General features: G+C 40.0%; 1 long non-coding RNA gene across 1 annotated transcript; it reads right to left on the reverse strand.

The window, feature by feature from the left end:
- Positions 1–2,366: 2,366 nt before the first annotated feature.
- Positions 2,367–5,527, reverse strand: LOC125617304. Its single transcript, XR_007348286.1, has 4 exons — positions 5,134–5,527; positions 4,750–4,814; positions 4,452–4,590; positions 2,367–2,974 (listed from the first exon to the last, which is right to left on the reverse strand). It is a non-coding gene; the product is annotated as an uncharacterized LOC125617304 (long non-coding RNA).
- Between the last annotated feature and the right edge of the window lie 1,430 nt (positions 5,528–6,957).

Raw genomic sequence — 6,957 nt, forward strand, 5'->3', positions numbered from 1 at the left:
TTTTTTTTTTTTTTTTTTTTTTTTTTTTTTTTTTTTTTGATGCCCAAGAGAGAGTGTCTGTAATGTACCTTTCAAACACAAAATGTGGATATAAAGAAGAAGAAAAGAATCAGGGTATGTCCCTCAAAAACCATTGAAAGTAGCACAATCCTGACTTAGAATTGACTAAAATTGAAAGCAATGTTCAAGATAAAAGTTCGTAGCTACAGCACTGATGTTTCCCTCATGACTAACAATTTCTTATCTGTTTTCCCCCCAGACCTTATTTCTAAAATTTGAAAAAATATAGAATGAACTAATTTATTTTTAAAATCATTTATTGATTTATTTGTTGTAATTAGTTACACATGATAGTAGAATGCATTTTGTTGTTGTGATGGTGGTGGTGGTGGTGGTAGTGCTGGGGATTAAATACAGGGCCTTGTGCATGTGAGGCAAGCACTCTACCAACTGAGTTATGTTTTCAGCCCAGTAGTAGAATGCATTTTGACACATCATACATAAATGGAGTATAACTTCTTATTCGTCTGGGTATGATGTAGGGTTATACAGCTCATGTAATCATATAAGCACATAGAATAATAATGTCAGATTCATTCTACTATTCTTCCTACTCCCATACCCCTTCCCCCCTTTATTCCCCTTCCCCCCTTTATTCCACCCCTCCCTTATTGTGAATTAGCATCCTCATATCAGAGTAAACATTAAGCCTTTGGTTCTTTGGGATTGGCTTATTTCACTTAGCATAACATTCTCCAGTCCATCCATTTAGTGGCAAATGCTATAATTTCATTCTTCTTTAAGGCTGAGTAATATTCCAGTGTGTACATATACCATAGTTTCTTTATCCATTCATATGTTAAAGGGCAGCTAAGTTGGTTCCATAGTTTAGCTATTGTGAATTGAGTTGCTATGAAAATTGATGTGGCTGTGTCACTGTAGTATGACTAATTTCTAAAGAAAATAAAGCATTATGCTCTGAAAGTCAAAATCAAATGCTCTACATGGAGACATTCATGTGAAATATCTGCTTGCTTTCATTTTTTAAAACTGTTTCAATGGTAGAGTGGATCGGTTGGATGCTGGGAGACTCAGGTTGCACTTGTTTAATGTTCTGCAAAACATTGGACTTCACAGTGTTGGATATCCAGGACATAGCATTTTTCTTTGTGTATAATATTTTATTGGATGTAAGACTTCCTAAGATGCATCATTATTTTATGTATCTAACACAAAAGAACTGACAAAGAAAGAGGTGTTATTCAAACTATAAGCAACAACTAAGTGTAAGTGACATTTGATTTTAGAGATGTTTATGTGAGGATGGGACATGCCTGAGAAAAAATGAAACCTGGCAACTTCTTGCCCTTGACTATACCTGAGGGAGTCTGGGGGCTCCTATACAAAATCCTACATCTGCTTACTGCTTACTAGAACATTCCTGCTGAGGGACATAACACCATTGTTTTCTTCTTCCTGCTTCGAATTAGGTCTCAGTCCTATGAAAACGGAGAATCGTGGTCTGCGGGTCTTGGACATTCTTCTGGGAAATCAGCACAGGTCTAGGCACAAAGTGCTCAGTCACTGGCTCCTAGTTTACAAAGCACTCCACACTAAAGCAGCACGTTCTCTGCACCACCTGACCCATGCCACACTCATGAGAGAGGCAGGCAGGAATGATTACCCACACTTCACAAAAGCACAGGACAGGGATGGTGGCCACATTAAGTAGTTTCACACGCCCAGTGTCATACCATGAGCAAATGGTGTTGTTGTCGGGAAAGCCTACAATTTCCACCTCCCAGAAACATTCTTTTTTTTTTTAATGTTACCTTTTTCAACTTCCAGAATGAAGTACTGAGCCTAAAACTTCTATATCATGTTTCCCAACCATCAGGAGACCAGGGAGCACCCTGAACTCCTGAGATCAGTACCCCAGCTCTGTCTGTGTGTGGATGCCTAGGACGTCAGAGCCACTTCCTCTGGGATGCTACTCCCACCTCTCAGCCAGTCTTTTCTTCTTCCACTGTGAAGCTTCCCCACCTCATGACCCAGGAAGCAAAGAGAGTTCAAGTCATGGGTTTAAGATTTTTATTCTTTTTGGGGGGAGGCAGGGGTGTGCCAGGGATTGAACTCAGGATCACTCAACCACTGAGCCACATCCCCAGCCCTTTAGAAAAAAGGGCTTTTTTTGTATTTTATTAGAGACAGGGTCTCACTGAGTTGCTTAGCGCCTCTCCATTGCTGAGGCTGGCTTTAAACTTGCAATCCTCCTGCCTCATCCTCTCGAGCCGCTGGATGACAAGTGTGTGCCACCATGCCTGGCAAGATTTTTATTCTCTACTTGAGTATTTTCTAAAATACAAAAACAGAAAAACACATGCACACACACACACACCCTAACATTTTAAGAAAAACAAATCTCAGATCTTTGAAGACCTGGTTTCTCCTGGTTGAAGTGCAGAAATGATGGCAACAGCATAAAAACACTACGATTTCATGACCCCAATATGCTTCTCTCTCTGAAAGGGTAAAAAAAAAAATTAACACATGATCTTTTCACTGTTTGTTCCTTGCCATAAAAGGGGAGCTTCACCGGCAGAAAGCAGAGCATTCAACTTACAAAAAATTTAGGGAAAGAAGATCTTTCAGGGGATAATTCTTCCTTGAGTCAAACCCCTTCCACTCCTTCCCATTTTTTTTTATCAGAAAATAAAGAATTTATTTTTTCCTCAAAGGGGGACCAGGCAGGATCGTGGCATCTCGGGTGCCTCACTGTGAGGATATGCTGTCTTTCCCATTAAATAATAAAATATGCTCTAGAGTCTCACGACTCCTCAGACCCGGGGGACATTAAACCAGGCTCATCAAGCACCACCCATGTGGAAAGATACGAATATATTTTACCTGACGCACACATATTTCCTCTGCAGCTGCCTGGGAAACCTTGCTTCCTTATGGGCTCAGCTCACTCCTTCCCAAAGAAGACAAAAGGGAGGAAGAAAGGGGGAAAGAGAAAAGGATAGGTCTTATTCAAAATTGTGGGAAAAAGGCATTTGTAATACATGCAAAGATTCCAGCCTGAACGAGCATGTCAAATTCTTAATCAAATAGCTCCTTTCTTATTTGAGGTATTATTTTGTTTTATTTTTACTTGTTAGATGAATTTTTACATAACTTTATTTGAGTTGCTGTAGGCTGAGCTGGTGGTCATTTCATGTTCTATTAATTGGGAATGATCAAATGTTTTCTATCATGATTTCATGTCTCATCTACTTTGGTCTGAAAGCACCCAAACCTTGCCCTGCTAGAGGACTTGTTGAGGCTTATATGTTGAAGCCAAGTAAAGATACAAATCATGAATTCCATTGCAACACCCACTAATTGTCAGATTTTTTTGTGGAAGACTCTAATTAAACCCCGTAGGAAAAGAACACCAAGCAGTGGAAAAAGAAAAATCAGTCACTTAAACAACTCTGCTGAGAGCTTAAAATAGACACATAAAAACATCCTAAAAGTAGTGTTATTATTGTTGTTGTTGTTGTTGTTTTCCAGGCAAAGATAAGAAAAATCAGGAATAGAGAAATGTTGGGCTAGACAATCATATTCTAAGCATCTGAAAGGTAGCATCTATAAAAACTTTATGAGATGCGCTAAATTTATTCCAGACAAAATCTTCATCGACTGACTGCCTATTAGATTGTCTTTATTGTCTTTCTTTCTTTATAGAGCTGTCAAAGGAAGATTCCTCATGCTCAACCAATCATGGAAGATTCTTTAAAGACCCAAGAGAAGAAAGAGATTGGTACATCAACCTAATTCATGTAGATGAAAACCCCTCCTCCATTTCCACTGTTAACAGTCACCCAAAAAAAAAAGTCAAAAAGACAGTCTTTTCTGAGACGCTCCTTGACAGGACAAATGACAACCACCCCGAAACATAACATATACTTCTCAAAATAATAGAAAGCACTAAACTTGTACCACAAAATCCTCATCACAAAATCCTCATGAGATCAGAGAATGCAGAAGTTCCTCTCGACTGAGACAAAATGTCTTTCTCACGGAGGCAAATGTTAAGAGACCTCAAAATCATACTTTGTGATTGAGATATGCCAGGATTCGGAAAGTCAACTCTCAAATTTTATACTCGTGGTGGGTGTGGTAGCACATGACTGTAATCCCAGTGGCTCTGGAGGTTAACACAGGGGAATTACAAACTTGAGGTCGGCTTCAGCAAATTTGCGAGGACCTAAGCAACTTTGTGAGAACCTCTCTTAAAATTTAAAAAAAGGGGGAGGGCAAGAATGTGGCTTAATGGTGAAGCACCTCTAGGGTCAATCCCTAGTACCTTAAAAACAATAAAAATTGTTATTCATGCCTCAACAACACTCACAAAAGTCACAGGGTCAAAGCCAAATCAAAGATACTCATCCCTTATGCTTTCCTACCTTGGACATGGCTGGGATGCCACAAGGTGTCTGAATGGAGAATTGGATCAAAGCAATCTTCTGGGTACCATTTCCCTCCTGCCTTGTCCAGCAGCAGAACAGTGTCCTGTGAACTTTTCTCATGCTACTCAACTTCCTTCTGAATGGGTACAAAACACCATATAACTTGGGTTTGCAAAATACTGTATGACTTGGGTCTTATCCATCTTCCCCATATCTGCATATGAGCTTTCTATATGGTTTTAAAACACACTGAGCTCTCCAGATCTGGATGGTCTCACCTTCCAGCCTGACCTACCTCACAATCATGGAAGTCCATTCTTTCCTTCTTCCCCCATCTTCATGGGAGAAAGCTCCCTCCTCCTGTGGTAGAATAACACTTGAGGTTCAGCTCATCAGGGCCAGCACCATCTGTCATTGAGCAATGGAATCCTCCTCTCTCTTCTAACACATTCCCTTCTGCATGTAACATCACAGATCTCTCACACAGTAACAACTTCACCTGTTCTCTCTAGGTTGTATTTCTTACCATATCTCTCACCCTACAAACCAATTATATTTAATAGTTTTTTGGAAATAAGTGGGTATGCCACAACAATCTAGCTATTATTCACTTTTTACTAATAGGGTTTTTGTTCAGGTCACCAATGCCCTTTATATACCACATCATAGAACTCCTTACCTTTCCCCTTTTAGCAATCTTCGTCTGGAGGTGGGAGGCTGGATACTTTACTCTCCTCTTCTGTTGTAAACTCTCTCCTTTGAAATCCACAAGTTCTTCTTTTTTATTTCTGCTTCTCTTCCTCTGGTTACCTGAATATAAATTAGGAGGCTTGGCGGTTATCAGATCATCTTCTTGCTTAGGAACCTAAAATGACCCTATATTTCTTCCCATTTGCCCTCTTTTCCACCCAGAACATTTGACAACCTATTACCATTCCCCATCTGTAACATTAACATCTCTTTCAAGGCTCTACCACATTTTTGTTGATGCCCCAAATCATTGTCACAGAGAACATAAATGCCATTTCACCAGTTTTAAATTCATAGAAGAATTTAAAGAGAGGTAAAGTAAATTTAAAGAGAGGTATAGAGAAGTAACATAACAGCCAATTATTTTTCTAAGAGCTCAAGTTGACAGGAGAAGGAAAGGAAGAAGAAAATCAAGTCAAACATTCTCTAGCCTTCAAGTTTTCATTTATCACAAGTTGGATAATAATTGTCCTCCCTAGTTTTTATTCTGAGTGAGCTTTTATACATCTCTTCCTCACACTCCCTTCTGAGGCATAGTGTAATTGCTTTGATTAGTTTATCTGTCAAAGTTTTCCCATCATCTCTCTTTGAACACCCAGTGAGTCTTCCCTGTGTACCATGAATTCATTAACAAATTGACCCTCAGGAAAGATAAAGAGTGTATGAAGGCATAGAAAAGACAAGAAAATGAGAATTCCTTGTATAAATATGGGCATTTTTATATCCAGCAGGACAAGTGGGGCAGGAAGCATGAGCATAAGACAAGACACCTGTTCCCAGTGTTGTTCACTGTCCCGTCTAGGGTCAAATATCCAGCACTATACAAGCTGTGAGCTTTCAGTGGACCTGTGCACACCTTTTCAAAATTTGGATTAAGGAGGGAGGTGTTTGGGTATAAAGAAGGAGGCCAGGTGGTCATCGAGTCATACCCTTCTCAAGAACCTAAAATGACTATTTCACACTGACTAAAGATGTTCAACAAATACATCTGGACTTTCTGCTTTAAACTTTAGGCACATCCCTGTGACTTCTGTTGGCCGATGAAATACAAATGAAAATATAAGGTGGCACATTCATGTGGAAGCCATCAATGCCTCTGTGCAAGGCATTATATTCTCTGATATGTCTTCTGCCAAGGCCATCAGAAGCACTACAGAAGGGGTGCTCATCAGCAGGGGTCCCAAGGTGAGATAATGCAGAGGAAACCATCCCAGCCAACCTGCAAGGAATATGGAGTAGAGGCAAACTAGCATTTTTAAACACAGTGTATCTGGGTCTCTGTTGAATAGTACCCGTCCATGAAATCTAGCATCCTCAATCCCAACTAATTAGCCGTCTTGCTAGCTTTTGTATCCTTGTCTGTTAACATGCTCCAACATGAAGCACTCAGATGAAGGGAAGTGGATTCATTTTCTATTGCAGTGTAACAAATTACCATGAATTTAGCAGCTTAAAAGAACACCATTTCAGGCGGATCAGGCCCGGTGGCCTGCCGGCGTGGTACACTCGTCACCCCAATTGGAGTAGGGGCAGAGCAGAGCTGCCGACCACTCCTGCAAAGTAGGCAGACCACCGCCCGACCCTGCAAGGGAGACTTTTCAACTATACAAGAGCAATATAAATATATAGGGGGAAAAAAACATTTCAAAAACACAACAGTTTCACCAAGCAGAAAGAAACACAAGCAGTATGAAAAGACAAGGAAAGAAAGGACCACAAGCAATGCAGGTCAACTCAACTTTAGAAGAGGTAA

The sequence above is a fragment of the Marmota marmota genome, unplaced genomic scaffold (genome assembly GCF_001458135.2).
Source record: "Marmota marmota marmota unplaced genomic scaffold, marMar, whole genome shotgun sequence".
NCBI classification, from domain to species: domain Eukaryota; kingdom Metazoa; phylum Chordata; class Mammalia; order Rodentia; family Sciuridae; genus Marmota; species Marmota marmota.